The sequence below is a fragment of the Crocuta crocuta genome, unplaced genomic scaffold (genome assembly GCF_008692635.1).
Source record: "Crocuta crocuta isolate KB4526 unplaced genomic scaffold, BGI_CrCroc_1.0 scaffold647, whole genome shotgun sequence".
Taxonomy (NCBI): domain Eukaryota; kingdom Metazoa; phylum Chordata; class Mammalia; order Carnivora; family Hyaenidae; genus Crocuta; species Crocuta crocuta.
Genome location: NW_027531286.1, coordinates 680,670 through 699,634, shown reverse-complemented (window position 1 = coordinate 699,634; position 18,965 = coordinate 680,670). Strand labels below are relative to the sequence as shown.

The 18,965-nt window shown below is 48.0% G+C and overlaps 1 protein-coding gene and 1 long non-coding RNA gene across 7 annotated transcripts in view; one reads left to right on the top strand and one right to left on the bottom strand.

Moving 5' to 3' along the window:
- The window catches only part of PC (pyruvate carboxylase), a 99,215-nt gene that overhangs the window by 39,141 nt on the left and 41,109 nt on the right, over nucleotides 1-18,965 (top strand). Inside the window, exons 1-2 of one of the 6 annotated variants that reach the window (XM_077771438.1) lie at nucleotides 9,622-9,788; nucleotides 11,552-11,674. The exons of 3 other annotated variants lie outside the window; for them this stretch is intronic. The gene's annotated coding sequence lies outside the window, so the exon portion shown is untranslated. Of the gene's footprint in view, nucleotides 1-8,142; nucleotides 8,149-9,621; nucleotides 9,789-11,551; nucleotides 11,675-18,965 lie in introns of those variants that run through there. 2 more of the 6 variants (XM_077771439.1, XM_077771435.1) reach the window with 2 other exon arrangements.
- On the bottom strand, nucleotides 6,517-7,694 carry LOC144237747 (uncharacterized). The gene is made up of 3 exons (XR_013336931.1): nucleotides 7,630-7,694; nucleotides 7,315-7,405; nucleotides 6,517-7,226 (listed from the first exon to the last, which is right to left on the bottom strand). It is a non-coding gene; the product is annotated as an uncharacterized LOC144237747 (long non-coding RNA).

The following is an 18,965-nucleotide window of genomic DNA, read 5'->3' as shown; positions in this document are numbered from 1 at the left end:
GCCTTTCCCATCTCTTGCTGTTCCCTGGAGCCGGCTTCACTAGGCGTGGCTGTGAGGAAGCAGTAAAGATGGTTCAGTTCGTTAACTCCCCCTGGATATCTTTTTTCTTCTGATATCTTTTTCTTCTGTGTAACCTCCTCTTCCAGTTTGGGAATAATCTGTTCTTTTTCTTTTTCTTCTTCCTTTTTTAAATGTTTCTTTATTTTTTGGGGGGGGGGAAGGATTCAAAGAGAGAGGGAGACACCAAATCTGAAGCAGGCTCCAGGCTCTGAGCTGTCAGCACAGAGCCTGATGCGGGGCTCAAACCCATGAACCGCAAGATCATGACCTGAGCCGAAGTCGGACGCTCAACCAACTGAGCCCCCCAGGTGCCCCAATCTGTTCTTTGTCAGTAAGGATCATCTCAGTGTGGCCGGGAGAGCTCATGTAGGGGTTAGTATGCCCAGGAGCCCTGTAAGTCCTACGTTGCATCTTGGGAATGGGTTCACCTGGATGTGCTTGATGTCCAGAGAATCTACATCTAAACTCTTAAGTTAAGCATTACGCTCTGCATTTTTAAGCACGTGCAGTAAAAATTCACCCTTTTTGGGCGCCGATCCTCTGTCCAGCCCCACCGTTTGGCCTGGGCTCACCTGCCAACTACATCTGTTGTGGAGTCACCCAGTAACACACATTGCTTCTGCAAAGTGACATTTTTCAGATATTTGGTGGCTATTCAGATATACATACCCTTGATGGCCTAGGCAGTTTCATGTGTGTTTCTTTTTTTTTAATGTTTGTTTATTTTTGAGAGAGAGAAAGAGAGCTGGGGAAGGTCAGAGAGAGAGGGAGACAAAGAATCTGAAACAGGCCCCAGGCTCTGAGCTGTCAGCACAGAGCCCGATGCGGGGCTCAAACTCATGAACGGTGAGATCATGACCTAAGCCGAAGTTGGACGCTTCACCAACTGAGCTACCCAGTCGCCCCTCATGTGTGTAGTTAAAGTGAACACGAAGATTTGCACCTCTTGACTTGCTTGATTTTGTAGGGTTTTCTGGGGCAAGTGAGTAGCAAACCATTTTCAGAGATCACTTCAGGCTGCTTCCACAAAGAGAGCCATTTCATTAACACTCTGTGCATGTACGCGTCCTTAATATTCTGTGTGATAAGCTGGGAAGGCGCTCTGCAGGCCGAGTTCCATTCGTTGGCTTGAGGACAAGTGCCTCTGGGGTTCTTTGGGTTGTGAGCTGAACTAGCCACTTTTTTTTTTTTTAATGTTTTTATTTATTTCTAGGAGAGAGAGAGAGAGACAGCGTGAGCAGGGGAGGGTCAGAGAGAGAGGGAATCACAGACTGAAACAGGCTCCAGGCTCTGAGTTGGCAGTCAGCACAGAGCCCAACACGGGGCTCAAACCCACGAACTGCGAGATCATGACCTAAGCGAAAGTCGGACGCTTAACCGACTAAGCCACCCAGGCGCCCCAAACTAGCCACTTTTTTGAGGGAATTCTTTTTCTACTTGAAAGCACAACTAGCAGTTGTGGTTATTCAGACTTGGGTATTTGACAGACTTTTTCTTGAAAGATGGATGTAGTGAGGCTGTTGCTTCAGAGAAGACAACTAATAGCATGTATTACCAGGGCGCCTGGGTGGTTCAGTTGGTTAAGTGTCCGACTTCGGCTCAGGTCAAGATCTCACGGTTCGTGGGTTCGAGCCCTGCGTTGGGGTCTGTGCTGACAGCTCAGGGCCTGGAGCCTGTTTCAGATTTTGTGTCTCCCTCTCTCTGACCCTCCCCTGCTCACGCTCTCCCTCTCTCAGCAAGAAATAAAACATTAAACATTTTGTTTTAATAGTGTGTATTACCAATGGTAGCATTAGAGCTGTCGAGCCACGATGGGAATTTTGAAAAACTTATATCCAACATCCTGACCTTGGCAGCTTTTTTCAGTACTTAGACTTTTCTGAAGATATTGGTGGTAATATTACACATGTGATGTCTTGGTATTTTATTATAAAATGTGTCCACATCTTGAAGATGATCCTAAGTCCATGAGCCAGTCTTTTCCAAATGACCAGTGTGTAACAAAATTGTGTTGGATAAAAGGCCCATTTATATTTGAAGGTAGGCCAGTGGATTTCAACCTACCAGAGTACATTAAAGTTCATAGGGTTTTCTGTTTCATGTTATCATTCACTGCTGTTGGTCAAGTTTTGGTGTAGAATCAAACACGAGTATCCATGATGGTCTGAAAAGGCTATTAAAATATTCCTCCCTTTTGCTAAACACATGCCTGGGCAAGTTGTCCAGATTTTCATCATAAGCACCGCTTATCACAACTGGTTGAATGTAGAAGCACAGATAGGAGAATCTTCTTTTTTAATTTTTATTTAAGAATTTTTGAGAGAAGAAGAGAGAGCATGCACATGTAGGTGGGGGAGAGAGAATCTCAGGCCGGCTCCCCACTCAGTGTGGAGCCCCATGTGAGGCTCGATCCCAGACACTGGGATCATGAGCTGAAAGCAAGAGTCAGATGCTCAACTGACTGAGCCACCCAGGTGCCCTGAAGATCCAGTATCTTCGATTAAGCCGGACATTAACGAGATTTGCAAAGATGTAAAACAATACCACTCCGTGTTTTTAAAAATATAGTTGTATTAAAAATATTTGTTAACCTGTAATGGATTTATTTATTTATTTTTAATGTTTTATTTATTTTTTGAATGAGAGAGAGAGACAGAGACAGCGAGACAGCGTGAGCAGGGGAGGGTCAGAGAGAGAGGGAGTTACAGAATCTGAAGACAGGCTCCAGGCTCTGTCAGCACAGAGCCTGATGTAGGGCTTGAACCCACAAACTGTGAGATCAAGACCTGAGCTGAAGTCGGACGCCTAACCAAGTGAGCCACCCAGGCGCCCCTGTAATGGATTTATTATTATTATTTTAAAACAGGTTAATAAATGTGAGGGTACCACATTCTACAGTAACCCAGCCCTGAATTTGCTTGTTACAAAAAGCTCTCCTCTCCTTCCTGAGGTCAAGGAGCATATAGACTTCTGATTAGTGGTTAAAAAGCAAACACAAAATTTTTATTTGTCTAAGGATTTTAACTTCTTAAGAAGGCTTAACATGCGTTGCTTTTAAAATTTTATTTTTATAATAGCTTTACTTGAGATACAGTTCACATACTATAAAATTCACCCCTTTAAAGCATATGCTTCAATGGTTTTAGCATATTGAGTATTGCATAACCAACAACACTATTCCAGGACATACTCGTCACACCAGAAGGACACCCTGCGCCCATCAGAAGTCATCCTATGACCCCCGGCCCCCACTGGGGTCTAATCTACCTTCTGTCTCTGGGGGTTGCCTATTCTAGACATTTCATATAAATGGAATGATATAATATGTGGCCTTTTGTCTCTGGCTTTTAAAAATTTGGATGTTTTCAAGATTCACTCAGTTTGTCACAAGTAATAGCACTTCATGTTTTCTTTGGCTAAATAATACTCTATTGTAAGGATGGATATACCACATTTTGTTTATCCATTCACCGGTTGGACATTTGGGTTGTTTCCACTCTTTGGTTATTATGAACAATGCTGTTGTGAGTATTTGTATATATGTTTTGTGTAGATACGCCTTTTCGTTTCTCCTGTGTATCTATGTAGGAGCTGGGTCATACGGTAGCTCTATTTAACCATTTGAGGAACTCCATAGTTTTCCAAGGTGGGCTGCACCGTTTTATATTCCCACCACCAGTGTATGAGGGTCATGATTTCTCTGTCTCATCACCAATACTTGTTATTGTTTGTCTTGCTGATATCACCACCCTAGTGGGTATGAAGTAGTATCTCCTTGTGGTTTTGGTTTGCATTTCCCTAGTGACTACTGATGTTGAGCATCTTTTCATGTTCTTGTTGGTCATTTGTATGTTGTCTTTGGAGAAATGTCTGTTCAAATCTTCTGACCATTTTTAGTGAAGTTGTTTGTGTTTTTGTGGTTGAGTTGTAAATTTTTTCAAAAATGTATATTCTGGATAGCAGATGCTTGTAAGATTGTATGATCTGTAAAAATTTTCTCCCATTCCGTGGGGTTGTCTTTTGTCTTTCTCAGTGTCTTGGGAGCACAAAAGTTTTTTATTTTGATGGAGCCAGTTTATCTGTTTTGTTTGGTTGCTTGTACTTATTCTGTTACAGCTAAGAAACCAAGGCCAGAGAGATTTATATTTTACTCTGAGAGTTTTGTAGTTTTAGCCCTTACATTTGAGTCTGATCCATTTTGTGTGAGTTTATATAAACGGTGTGAGGTAGGGGTCCGACTTGATTCTTTTGTTTGTGGATACCCACCGTTACAGCGCCATTTGTTGAGTTGTGTTTGCACCCTGCTGAAGATCAGTTGACTAAATATGAGGGTCTCACAGGCTCTCCAATCTGTTCCATTCATCTGTGTGTCGTTCCCTATCCTGGTCCCGCACTGTCTTATTTACTGTTGCTTCGTAGTAAGTTTTGGGATTGACAAGTATGAATCCTCCAGCCGTGTTCTTCAAGATTCTTTTGGCTGTTCTGCTTCCTTTGTGTTCCTGCATGAATTTTAGGATTGCCTTGTCGATTTCTGCAACTAAAGTGAGCTGCAGGGTTTGGGAGGGCTTGCATTGAGTCAGTTTGGGGAGAGTCCCACCTTAGCAGTGTTAAGTCTCTGATCCATGAATGTGAGGTGTTTTTGTTAAGGTCTTCACAGTTTTTCAGTGTACCAGTCTTGCACCTCTTTTGCTAAATTTGCTCCTGTTTTGTTCTTTTTGATGCCTGTCTTACTCTATATTGACTTTGTTATTTCACCCTCCCACCGACTCTCTCTTCAACCAGGGCCTGGTGCTCTGGTGGCACAGTGCACTGCAGGAGAGATGTTCTTGTTTCTTTTTTGTTCACACTGCCCTTGTGAAGAAGGCACGGTCTCACTGTTCCCGGCCTAGGAGTCGAAGAAACTGCAGCCCAGAGTGCATGGTGACTTGCCTCTCAGCACAGCACCGATCAGTGGTAGCAGACGTAGGACCAGGGTTTTTCTGATACACAGCCCAGGTCCCTCTCCAGGCGTCATCCTGCATGGCGCGGACACTCTCCACTTGTGTTTGTGTTTCTGCCTTTTATATTGAGCTTATATGTTATATATATATATATATATATATACTGAGCATTTATTATTATATTGGGCGTGAGGGGAAGAGAGGATTAAGGCTGATACCACAAGGGCTGACCATTGGGGTTACTTTTCTGGGCAGCTCTAAGGTGCCAGACTCTCCTAGGTATTTCCACAATACGCGACCTAATTAAGTACTCAGAGAAACTCTACAAGATGACTCAGATCGCTCTGCATTTTGTAGACCAGGAGACGAAAGTTCAAAGGGTCATGTAAACTCCCAAATCGAAGAGCGAGTTGTATGTTCTACACCGTTCCCAGAGCTCTGGCTGTGGTACTGCAAGAGGGGGGTTCCGGGGAGGCTGAGGGAATGGGGGGCTTTCTTAGAAATTGTGAGGTTCATTAACACCAGGCTCGAACTGGATCAGTCCAGAAGCATTTGCTCATTGGCCTGAGCTGCTCTCAAAATGAGTGGCTTGCTGCTGCTTTCTGAGGGTGACGTTCTCCCTCTTTGTTTCTCCAGAGCACCCAGCATCATTTCCATTACCCAGTGGGCATTCCTTACAAGCTTTTGAATGCAGGAAAGACACTCTGCCTTCCTGCTTTGCTCCAGAGAAGTGATAGAACCTCAGTGTCTCTGGGGCTGGATTTGGGGCGATACCAAAGAATGGGGGACCAAGGCCATTAGAGGAGTCTGGCTGCCCCATGGTGTGGGCATGGGACAGATGCAGGGTCTGCCTCTTGTCGGCCACATCTGCACCCCCCAGAGCGGAGCACAGACACTTGTCGTCCCGTCTTGTCTGCACTGTTGTTTCCACATCTGGGTGATCCACGAGCCAGAACAGCCATGAAGATCTTTGCCGTTGGTTTAACTGAGCCAGACCCTGACTGCTTACCCCCCACTTCTGTTCTTCTAAAATAAGAAAAAACAAAAACAAACCCCCAGACAATGAAATCTTAGTAGTTGGTGGCCTTGGCAATGTTTTACAACCGTACAGAAAGTTAATTGCTGCAGTTTTTGATGCTGGAGGTTCTGCTTAGATTGAAAGCCGTGGCACAGACGATCACGCTTCCCTGTGATGCAGTGAACTTGTCTTCCTCCCCGGCCTTGTTCTGGCACCTGCTGCCCCAGCCACGCCAGGCTGTGCATGGCTTGTGAACACGCAGAGCCAGGTGGTGTCCCTGTCACATTGCTCCCTCTTCCTGGATGCCTGCCTTTCCTCCTCTCCCTCCAGACCACCTGTCCCTCTCCTCATCTTTCAGGCTACCTTCTGTGATGCCCTTCTGGGCACTCCCTCTCCCCTTCACCTACCACTAGCTTAGAGCTGACACCTCCTTCTTAGGCCCTCACCCTCCCTATTTATATCTATACGATAGCACCTGCCATATTTCACTTACTTTTCTTTATTGAGGGATAGTTGACATACTACTATCAAGGGTCCAGGGTAATGATTCAATATTTGTATGTGTTGTGAAATGACCACAGTCAGTCTAGTTAATATCCATCACCTCGCAGAGTGACACATTCGTTTTTCTTGTGCTGAGGACTTTTAAGATCCACTCCCTTCGCGGCTTTCAAATATACACTACAGTTTACTATAGTCAGCCGTGCTGAGCAATTCGTTTCACTTCTTTACACGTCTGGTGTCTTCCCTGGTCCCGAATGCTTTGAGGCGTTTGTCAGTCCGTCAGTCCCTCTGTGTCCCCACTGCTGATAGAGACAGCTAGGCAGGCCGCGCTGGGCTAAACAGAAAACACGCCACCACCGGTGGTGATATTTTTGGTCCTGTGAGATGCTCACCGCAGGCAGAGCTGAGTAAGACATGCGCCGAGTCTCAAAGCGGCTTCTAATCTGGAGGAGCAGAAGCACCTGCTCCGAGGGTTCGTGTTCAGCCTCCTCTCCATGTGCTAGAAACGAAGCACGAGCAGAGGCAGCTGGAGAAGTGTGCCGGGTGGAGTGGCATCGATGCCCCTGGAAGTTTTCCCCCGGTCCCCTCTGACCGACCGTCGATCGGCCCAGGTCTTCTCAGCTCCTCTCGGAACACAGGACTCTGCTGCTGTTCCCGCTCAGAGCTAGACGACTTGCTTCCTTGATCTTGTCCCAGCCCCGGTGCTATGGGGAGAAAGGGACAGATTTCATGGCACCTTGGTGATGCCAGCGGGTGTCCAGGAGACGATTACAGGGAGAGGTGGGTACTTACCCAGCCGTCTAACGGAGCCTTTTCAGCTGCTGATCTCCTTCCCTTCGTCCTTCTTTCCTTGAGTTCTTCGAAGCTGGAGGATTAACAGAAGCTGGAGAGACAGTAGTATGTTAGGATATGTTTCTCCTTCCTGTCTGCCCACCCCTCTCATGAAGAAGGTCTACTTTTATGAGAAAAATTGGGAACAGTTGGAAGTAGAAACTGGCTGTTTATAATCCGATCCGTTGAGCTCTTGCAAACAGCCCTGCAAGCTAGGTGCTGTTGGTGCCCGTTTTACAAATGACAGAATTGAGACTTGGAGGTTAAGGGACTCACCCAGGGTCACACAGCAGAGCTGAGATCCAAGCCCAGGTCCATCTCACCACGAAGCCCCCTTCTCTTGTGCCTGGTTGTCATTGTGAGCAGCAAGGGTCCCCCGTCTCTGTGACCCGTGTTGCCAGCACGTGCAGGGCATTGGTGATGGGATTCTCATCTTTCCTGATTTTGGTCACTTCCTGCCCAGGGGTGCTGGCCCAGAGTCTGTGCCTTTTCCTAAATAGCCTTGGACTGTCCAGTCCTTCTCGGACCTGTTTCTGCAGTTGTGTCAAGAGGGTCTCACTTCCCCTGTCAGTGGGGATAATTGTCCCTGTCCTGTCTTCTCCGGGCTCTAGGGAGATTGAGGTAAGGTGTGTGAAGCGCTGGACTAAGACCTCATGCTCTAGAAATGTTCTTCAGACCAGTCTCGCTCCTGGCCCTGCCCCTGGATGAGCCCGAGGCCTGTGTGCCAGCCCAATGCCACCTGTTGCCTCTGGCTAATCCACTCAGCAGTTCATCAGCCAGACGGCCAGTGTCAAGGTGGGTGTGGGAGTCCATGGCACCGCTCTGCCTCCAGCTGGGGAAGCAGCACCGGGGGTCTGTCCTGATGTGGGGGGGTGGGTAAGGCCCGTCTCCACTCAGAAGCCGGAGCACTGTACGCAGGGAGCCCCTGCTGGTTTCTCACCTCGGCATTCCAGCCAGCCCTCCACCCCTGCTCTCCCTGCGCAGAGCCCCTCCGGAGTGTCACTGGCCTCCTCTTCCGGGATCTGCAGCTGTCTGCCTTTGTCAGGGTTTATTAGTGGTCAGCACCCTTCCTTGGAGGCAGAAAGCTGCTTGTTGTGGGCTCCGGGGAAAGATGGGCACAAGGTGGGAACAGGGAACCTGTGCAGGGTGGGGTCCTGGGTCCCAGAAGGGTGAGCAGGTCCCGTCCCACGCTGAGTTTGCATTTAACTCATGAGTCTCCCAGAGACCCCTGACATTCAGACTCCCACCAGACATAGGACCCCTGCCCAGAGCAGGCGCACCCACATTTCATTACTCCTTCTCATCTGGATGCCTCTGGCCCTGTCGGAGAGCGGGAACTCAGAAGCAGGAAGGCCTCTCTGACTTACTCACCTCGGGTTCAGGAAGCTAAGCAGAGCTAGAGAACTGCCTTCCTGACCGTGCTTCCTCTAAGAACTCTTGTCTGAGCTCAGCCTGGGCTGGTTTTTGTTGTGGTGATACTGGGGTGGCATCCAGGGGAGGAACACTATCCCTGCTCCGGACTGGAAAGGTCGTTGGGATAACGCTGTGCTAAATGCATCGATCCAAGTGGGTTTAATAGTATGTTCAAGCATTTAAAAACCTTGTTAATGAAGTCAGACCAGGCCAGGGCCCATAAGAGCCAGTAGGTAACATGTACCCTTGTGAGGAATCCTGTCTCCTGGCCCCAGTGGAGAAAGGACCAGGGTATCTCCAGATATCGGGGCGCAGGGAGGGGGGCAACCTGAGGCTTAGTGAGCTCTCTCCAGGAGGAAGACCTCAAACTCCGCATTTTTTCTTCTCCGGTCAGATCCTCTGCTCCTTTCCTTCCTTCCTTTTTTTTTTTTTTTTTTTTTTTTTTAATGTTTATTTATTTTTGAGAGTGATAGAACATGGGTGGGGAGAGGCAGAGAGAAGGGGACAGAGGCCAAAGCGCGCTCTGCACCACAGACAGCAGAGAGCCCAACGCGGGGCTCAAACCATGAACCATAAGATCATGAACAGAGCCGAAGTCAGACACTTAACCGATTGAGCCATCCAGGCGCCCTGTTCTGTTCCTTTTCTTAGGCCAGAAGCTCTCTCATCTGGCTCGCTCTCCTGTCCCTGGCCCTCTTTCTTTGTAAAAGCTAAACACCACTGCCCTTTAATCCTTCTGGTAATCTGTAGGCAGTGGTTTTGACTGCCCTCTGCCAGCTCACCCCTGACCTGGTTTTGTTTTTTTCCCCTTCCCTCAGACAAGCTGTTCAAGGTCTACTCCTGAGCCAGAGATTGGCTCTCTCCTCTGAGCTGTAGGGAGGGGATAGTTCTAGAAAGTTATTGACAGAGGCTTAACCTAGAACGTCAATTATAAACAGGCCGCGGGCAGCGGGCCCAGATTCGGGTACTCCAGTACCAGGAACGCCGTGGGCTCCCTGGGGCTCTGCAGACCAGCTGTCTCGGTAAGAGGCCCACCTCTCAGCGGTCACAGGCACGCTGTCCTGGGTGGGGGTGTGTACACACTGTGGTCATTGTTTCTCTTCCCTTTCGAACTTGCTGCTTAGGAAAGAAGAAGGCAGAGGGATTCTGGGAACAGTCCTTGGAGACAAGAATCCAGGGAAAGGGTGGGCTGGATCATTGCTCATAGGCCTGTGGGCATGGCCCTGGTCAGGAATGGGCAAAAACGAGGAGCCCAAAGTGGCAAACCCTATTTGACAGTGGAAATGGGTTCTGCCCGAGACCTTGGGGACAGAGGAAGATGGGCCGTGGGTCTCAGGGCTCTGAGCCTGACCGTGCCTTTGTGTGGGGGTGACATCTGGGGGAAAGGCCACATGGTTCCCTTGACTGGTGTCCCTTGTGGTAATGGTGAAGCTGCAGGTGGTCAGGAGAAGGGTCTGCTCTGAGTACAGCACAAGGTCAGGAGCCTGGGGATCTGCACGTGCTGTACCCCCGCTCCTCGGGCCAGTTCGGGCCTTGACCAAATGCTCTGGGGCTGCAGAACAGGGAGGCCTGGCTCTCCTTCAGCAATCTGGGAAATGGAAGGGCCAGGATCAGTTCTCTTCAAGAGCTGAGTTTGTGATTACGTTCTAGACAGCAGTGAAGGGAACCCACATTTTGCGAGAACAGATCTCTGGCATTTGAGCAGGACCCACTGCTCAGATCTAAAGAGAGACCACTTTTGCTTGGGAAGAAACCTTTCTCTCAGTTCAGGGGGAGGAGAAACTCAGGGCCTGAAGGGCTTCTGGTTGTCTTCCTCTGCAAATAGTTCAGATTCCTCCATGTCCCGATAAGAATTCAAGAAGGGAGGGGCACCTGGGTGGCTCAGACAGTTAAGCATTTGACTCTTGATGTGATGTCAGCTCAGGTCATGATCTCACGAATCCGTAAGATCAGGCCCATTTCTGGCTCTGTCAGCGTGGAGCCTGCCTCGGAGTCTCTGTCTCTCTCTCTCTCTCAAAGAATTCAAGAGGAGAGTAACAGGGTGAGTGAGTGCGTGTGTGTGTGTGTGCGTGTGTGTGTGTGTGTGTGTGTGTGTGTGTGTGTGTGTGTGGTTTGAGGAACAGGTGAGAAGGAGGACTTACATGAAATTGGTAAGACATGTGTCTTTTCTCCTGGGGCTCTGGACCAGGGATGGAGGCATGTGACTTCTATAACTTTATTCTCTGTTGGGTGACTCAAAAGGAGCCCTGTCATCAGGAGGAAGTCTGAGGCAAGAAGACAGTCAGTGCTTATTTATCTGAAGGGCTGGGTCTGGAATGATCTCATTTGTGCCCTTGATCTCCTCCTGACTAGAAGGAAATAGTCAGTTTCATGCAGGCAGGGACCTCTCCTCTCTTTTTTTTAAATTTAAAAAACTTTTTAAATGTTTTGTTTATTTCTGAGAGAGAGACACACAGTGTGAGCAGGCGAGGGTCAGAGAGGGAGGGAGATACAGAATCTGAAGACAGGCTCCAGGCTCTGAGCTAGTTGTCATCACAGAGCCCGACGTGGGGCTTGAACCCACAAACCGCAAGATCATGACCTGAGCCGAAATCGGACACTTAACCGACTGAGCCACCCAGGCGCCCCCTCTTTTCTCTTGTTCGCCTGGATCTCCAGTGCCTAACAGTGCCTGGTGAATTGCAAAGGCTCAATCAATATTGAGTGAGTGAGTGAACGAGCAGTGTTCTCTGCTTATCATTTCACTAAAGGTCTCCAATTTCATCTTCTGTTGGTTCCATACCAGACCTGTCACCTGAGCAGCATCTCCTTGGTGTTACTCAACCCTGCCTCTAAACTAATCAGGAGACCATGCTGACAGCGAAAGTCCGTCTGGCTCTGCCTGTCACCACTGGTCCATGCCAAGCAGGTACTGATGTCCTGTGGGCGAGGTGCCATCACCCACTGGGGCCCCTGGAGTGGATCCTTCCTCTGAGCCCAGGTCCAGCCCCTCCTCCATGATACTCGCTTGGCTGTCCGCAACCGCTTTACTCTCCCCCCACCTCCCTTTTTTCTTCAAATAGTTCCTTTGCATATGCTGGCTGCTTAATATCCCATATAATTCTTTAAAAAAATTTTTTTAATGTTTATTTATTTTTGAGAGAGAGATAGCAGGGAAGGGGCAGAGAGAGACAGAGACACAGAATCTGAAACAGGCTCCAGGCTCCGAGCCAGCAACACAGAGCCCGACGCAGGGCTTGAACCCACACACCAGCCATGAGATCATGACCTCAGCTGGAGTTGGACACTCAACCAGCTGAGCCCCCCAGGCGCCCCCAATCCCTTATATCTCAAGTGTGCTAGTCTTGTCTCCTTACCAGACAGAAATTTTTCTGTTTCGGAAAGAAAGGTTTTAAAAAATTTGTTTGTTTGTTTATTTAGAGTGTGCAGGTATGTGAGCGTGAATGGGGACGGGACAGGAGAGGGAGAGAGAATCCCAAGCAGGCCCCACACCTAGTGCAGACCCCAACGAGGAGCTAGATCTTAACTACTGTGAGATCATTGACCTGAAATCAAGAGTTGGCCACTTACTGACTGAGCCACCCAGGTGCCCCCAGAAAGTTCATCGAAGGTGGAGGCCATGTGTTAGATTGTCCTGTCCCTCAAGTGTGTGTTATGGGCAATGGGGGCTCAGTAAACATTTAATGGCCTCAATTGTATGAAATCTAATCATGGCCTTTGGAGTATGTATTGAGGCTTAATGGTTTACGACGCTGAAGAGGGGGACAGTCTGAGCTTTCACTTACAGCAGATTGCTAATTGTCAGTTCTCTGTGTTGGGGGATAAGCCTGTTTCATTGACAGGCTCACAGGTTCTGAACCATTTTCTACTCCTAACACTTCTGACACTAAATATATGGGTGGTTTTTTTCTTCATACCAGCTGGTTCTCCAGTTTTCTGCAGACACCAACTGGGTATCCTTTAACTCAGTTCCGTTCTGACACTCCCCAGAGGTAGCACAGACATCGTGGGTAAATGGCGCAGCCCCACAAGACAGTACCCACCTCAGACACTAATCGCAAGACTTTTGCGATTGTCCTTCTGGACCTCTAACAAACTAGCTATAAATTGCTGATGACTGTGGTCCCCTCCTCAGGCTTGAAAATTAAAAATTTTTTTTGTTAATGTTTATTAAATTTTTTTTTTTGAGAGAGAGAGAGAGCGCGCGCACCACTAGGGGAGGGACAGAGAGAGGAGTCACAGAATCTGCAGCAGGCCCCAGGCTCCGAGCTGTCAGCACAGAGCCCAACGTGGGGCTCGAACTCACGAACCACGAGATCATGACCTGAGTGGAAGTTGGACACTTAACTGACTGAGTCCTCCAGGCGCCCCATGGTTTGTAATCTTTTAGAACTGTTCATGGAACCCAGAAAAGTGCTTCCTTACTATTCCCGGTTTGTTGTAAAGGCTACAGATGGACAGCCAGGTCAGGACGCACACAGGTGAAGAGTCTGGAAGAGTCCCGTGTGCAGGAGCTTCTGACCTCAGGGGTTGGGGCACACCGTCCTCTAGGCGTGTGGATGCGTTCACCGTTCTGGAAGCTCTCTGAACCTCATCGCTTAGAGGGTGGTTTTTTTTCCCCTCTCAAATGTTTATCTTTGAGAGACAGAGGTAGAGAGCAAGCAGGGGAGGGGCAGAGAGAGGGAGACAGAATCCCAAGGAGGCTCCACACCATTGGCACAGAACCCGATGTGGGGCTCGAAGGTTCCAGCCTTCTACTCAGATGGTTCCTAAAGCTCACCGGGGGGGTCCCTTCATTAGCATAAGCTCAGATGCCTTTGAAAGGGGGCTGTTATGAATAAGAAAAGTTGTGCTGGCCTCCCCTACCACTCTGGAAATTCCAAGGGTTTTAAGTCCTCTGTGCCTGGAGTCAGGGAGGAAAACCAAACCCTGTGGTTCCTCTCTCACCGTATCTCACGTATCTCACGGCAAGTGCCGAGAGGTGGAGCGAACCCCAGGGTCTTTCAACCAGATGATGGCAGAGCTGGAATTTGAACCTGACTTTTCTGACTCTAAGACTTTGCCCTTCCCATGGAATCACAGCAGCATCTGGCCCCCACCTGCACCTTATCTAGGCTTCTTTTGCCCTGTGGAGAGGGAAGTTCCTGCCAGACCTCAGTGCCCCCCCCCGCCCCCCAGGACCCTGGCTGCTGCTCCCTTTGTCCCTTCCAAAGCCCCAGCTCCTGGGACTGTTGACCCAGTGCATTGTGTGAAAGAACATGGTGGTGTCCACAGCCGCAAGGAGTTCCAGAAGCAATGGGGGTCAGCAAAGGGGGCTTTCCTTATCTATAAAATGAAGGTGGGGCACCCGAGTGGCTCAGTCGGTTAAGCATCTGACTCTCTATGTTGGCTTGGGTCATGATCTCACAGTTCATGGGTTTGAGCCCCCCATTGGGTTCTGTGCTGAGGGTGCAGAGCCTGCTTGAGATTCTTTCTCTCCCCCTCTTCCTGCCCGTCCCCTGTTCGTTCTCTTTCTCCCAAAATAAATACAACTTAAAAATAAATAAATACATAAAATGAAGGTTTGGCAGTTTTATTGAGCTGTAATTTGTATACTATAATATTTAGTGACAGTATACTTCTGGCCCTTCCTACTAGGCAAAGTTGCTGTTAGTAGCAAATGAGAATGTCTTCTAAAGTGTCTTGGGCACTTGGGTGGCTCAGTCGGTTGAACATCGACTTTGGTTCAAGTCATGATCTCAAGGTTTGTGGGTTCAAGCCCTGCATTGGGCTCAGTGCTGACAGCTCAGAGCCTGGAGCCTGCTTTAGATTCTGTGTCTCCCTATCTCTCTGTCTCTCCCCTCCTCCCACTCTGTCTCTTTCTGTCTCTCTCTCTCTCTCTCTCTCTCTCTCTCTCTCAAAAATAAACATTAACAATTTTAAAAAATAGGGGCACATGGGTGGCTCCGTCGGTTAAGTATCCGACTTTGGCTCAGGTCATGATCTCACAGTTTGAGTTCAAGCCCCACATCATGCTCTCTGCTGTCAGCATGGAGCCCATTCAGATCCTCTGTCTCCCTCTCTGTCTGCTCCTCCCCCGCTGTCTCTCTCTCCCTCAAGTAAATAAACAATTTTTTTAAAAAACCCAAAAACAAAATTACTTACTGGAGTCTTACTTTAAAAAAAAGTAAGTAAATAAATAAACAAATAAAGTATCTTATAAACAGAGACCCAGAAGTATATTGTTAAATATAATTATAGCACACAAGTTACAGCTCAATAAAACCGTCAAACGGAACAGTGCCTACCTCATAAGTGTTGGGTGATGACTAGGCCAGGGCCGGGCACCTGACAGACACTTACAGCTATTATTATTGTTTCTGTGACTGTTATCCCACACGACCTCTCCTGTCAGATGAAGGGTGGGCAGCACTGAGGAGACGGCCCGGGGTAGGCACCCTTTGGGTGGGACTGAGAAGATGGGAAAGGCAGTCTGTCGCCTGGGACTTTCTTAGTTCACTGACCACCTCAGGTCCCTAAAGCCTGTTTCCCACGAAGCCTGAAGTTCTCAGCTGGGACGCCGTCCTCAACACTGAGGGGAAACTACTGTGTTCAGATGAACATGCCCCCTGCTTTTGGGGAGCAGAAAAGGGAAGTCTTGGCAAGTCAGAACCTGCCCAGTAGGGTGGGGGGTGGAGCTCCTGGCAGGTGCCTGCTGTCCCCTTCCTGCCACCCCCTCCCCTGCCGTCCCCTCCCGGGGTGTGCACAGCAGGGTAAAGGCCACTGAGAGCATAGGGGCCTCTGGTTATTTCTGAGGAAACCCAGAACACTCTAGGGGAAGTTTCTGCCCCTCTCAGCTGGGTGCTCAGTCCATTGATAGGCACCTTGACCTTGATGAGTCACAGTTAATCTGGGAGGGAACGTGTGGTGAAGGGGTGCCCCAGGTGTGACACCGAGCCAGCTAGAGAGAGGAGGCGGCCCTTCACACAGTGATGGAATGCCCAGGTGTGGCCAGGACAAGCGTGATGGTTGAGGAAGGACAGTTGGGGGTTAAGACGCAGGAAGGGAAGAGGATGGTATGCACAGGGGGCTCCTGGGAATCCGGGCCAAGAGTGAGGCACCATTTGGGGTGACGGGCAGACTTGAGTATGGATGCCTTTGGCTTTGAAACCATGACCAAGCTATTTATCATGCGTTTCTGTTTCCTTACTTATGAAGCTGGGGCCAGAGCCCTCCAGATAAGGTTTTGGATGATTGAATGAGATGGTGTGTGGCACGTACATTATCAGTGCTTCTGACACTTTGCCACATGGCTGTGGTCATTAGGATAAAACCAACAACATCGCACAGCATGTTAGCTAACTGCATTTAAGTAAAAAGTAAGAAAGAAAAGTGAAACTAACAATAGTGGATGCCTAGGACTCCATCTTGGAAAAGCCTCTAGTCCAGTTTTTATGCTTAAATCCCAAAGCAGAGGGTGAAAGATCAGATCAGGGGGCTGCAAAGGTCTGTTTTCCTGGGATCAAGAATAGGGGGAGTAAGCAGCAGCAACCATAGTCAAGGTCATATCCTATCTGGGTTGCTTTTTATTCCTTTCCTTCTAGGCACTGAAGCACTTTGCCATTGAGTTTCCTCACTGTCTCCTTGGCTCACGGACTGGGCACTTAGGTGATCAGTTTACCCAGAAAACCAAGTTTTCTGAGCCAGGATCTACCCTTTCCTCCCATAGGGATGCTTGGGGTGTGGTATCTAGCAGAGTGGCAGTAGAGGCTGGCCAGGGATGGTTGAGGTCACACCCTGATTCTGGGAAACCGAATTAATCAGGCAAGGCAAATCAGGCACCGAACCCCAGGGGAGTTGAGGCACCCAGGACACACAGCAGTGGGAAGCCGTTACTTCCACAGGGCTTGACGGGGTCGGGAGAGGAAATAGTGTTTCCTCTCGACTTCAGGGAGGGTTGGCACCACGGAGGGAGGCATGCCCAGCAGGGACTGTCCTCGTGGCAGGATACACCCTGTCAGGACTGTGGCCCCCAAGCCCTTAGAAAAGATACACCCGTGCTCTCTCTCCTGTGCTTCCCATTGGCCAAACCTGTGGAGAGTCCCCCTGCAAAGGGAGCCCTTTCACACGCCACAGCTTCCCCAGGTACAGGGCAGAGGGATGTGGGGAGGTGAGCAGAGAATAACCAACCAAGAAGCTTCTCCTAAAGGCTAAGCCTTTGTGGAAACATCCACTTAACAGGCGTGATAAGCACAGCAATGAGGGCTCTGGCTTCCCGTGGGTCAGAGCAGCTGCTGCTTTTTGGGAAGGGGCCACCTCCACATCAAAATTAGTCACCAGCTTCAAATTTGGCCATCAAGGGCAATTAGCAGAGAGAATGAAATGAAAGGCATCCAGAGTGGGGGAAAAAAAAAAAGTGCAAGTATCTTTATTTGCAGCTGACACGATCTTGTATAGGAAAACCTAAGTAATCCACTCAGAATCTATTAAAATGAATCAAAGAGTTTAGCAGGGTTGCAGGACATAAGCTCAATATACAGAAATCAATTGTATTTCTATGCAGGAGCAATGTACAAATTGAAAGTGAAAACAATTTCATATACAATAGCATCAAGAAGAATACAGCTCTTAGGGATAAACTCAACAAAACAAGTGAAGTGTAAAACTTACAAGAGCATAAGATATTGTTGAAATAAATTTAAGAAGACCTAAATAAATGGACACACCGCGTTCATGGATCAGGGAGCTAATATTATTAAAATGGCAGTACTCCCCAAATTGTTCTACAGACTCCGTGCAAGGTCTTTCATAATCTCAGCTGCCTTTAGTTGCAGAAATTGACAAGGTGATCCTAAAATCCACATGGGAATGCAAGGGAAGCGGATATCCAAAAGAATCTTGAAAACGAACACAAATGGAGCACTCACACTTTGATTTGAAAACTTTGTACAAAGCTACTGTCATCGAGAGAGTGTGGTGCTGGCCTAAAGACAGACATGTAGGTTAGTGGAATAGAATTGAGAGCCCAGAACTAAATTCCCATACTTAGAGACAGTTAATTTTTGACCAGCATGCCAAGACAATTTAATGGGGGAAAGAATAGCCTTTTCATTCTGCAGGACGATGCGGGAGAAGAAGGGGGAAAANGTTATATGTAAACCAACTTGACAATAAACTATTTAAGAAAAAAGAATAGCCTTTTCAGCAAATGGTGCAGGAACAACTGGATATCCACATGCAAAAGAATGAAATTGGACCCCTACCTCACACCACAGACAAAAATCAAAATGGATCAGAGACCTGGATGTAAGACCTAAAACTATAAAACTTTCAGAAGGAAATAATGGTAAATCTTTGTGACGCTGGGGTAGGTAGTGGTTTCTACAACAGCAAAAGCACAACCAATAAAATAAAAAAATAGATTAGTTGGACTTCATCAACAGTAAAAACTTTGTGCAGCAAAGCACACTGTCAAGAAAGCCAAAAGAAAACCCCCAAAATGGGGGAAACTTTTTATAAATCTTGTATCTGATAGGGAACCTGCATCTAGACCTTGTATCGAGCACATATAAAGAATTCTTACAACTCAATGGGAAATAGACAATCTAGCTTAAGAATGCACAAGGGATCTGAATAGACTTTTCTCCAAAGAAGGCAGACAGATGGCCCATGAAAGTATGCTCAGCATCATTAGCCATCAGGGAAATGTAAATCAAAACGTTGAGATGCTGCTTCATACCCCCTAGAATGGCTAATCAAAAAGACAGATAATAACAAGGGCTGGTGAGGATGTGGAGGAACTGAGAGGCTCTGAAATGGAGCCGCCTGTGGAAAACAGTCTGGCGGTTAAACACAGAGTTACCATACGAGCCAGCTTATGCCTGCCCGAGAGAGATGAAAACACGTGCCCCCAAAAACTTGCGCACAAATGTTCACAGCAGCGTTGTCATAACAGCCGAAAGGTAGAAACAACCCAAATGTCCATCAACTAATGAGTGGATAAATAAAATGTGTTCCGTCTGTGCCACGGGATGTTACTTGACAATGAAAAGAAACGATGTAGTGACGCCTGCTACAACATGGTGGCCCCTGAAAACCTTATGCTGAGTGGAAGAAGCCGGTCCAAAAGGACCTTATTATTCCTTTTATATGAAATGTCCAGAGTAGGCAAATCCGTAGAGACAGAGAGTTAGGTTAGTGGTGGCCGAGAGGCTAGGGGA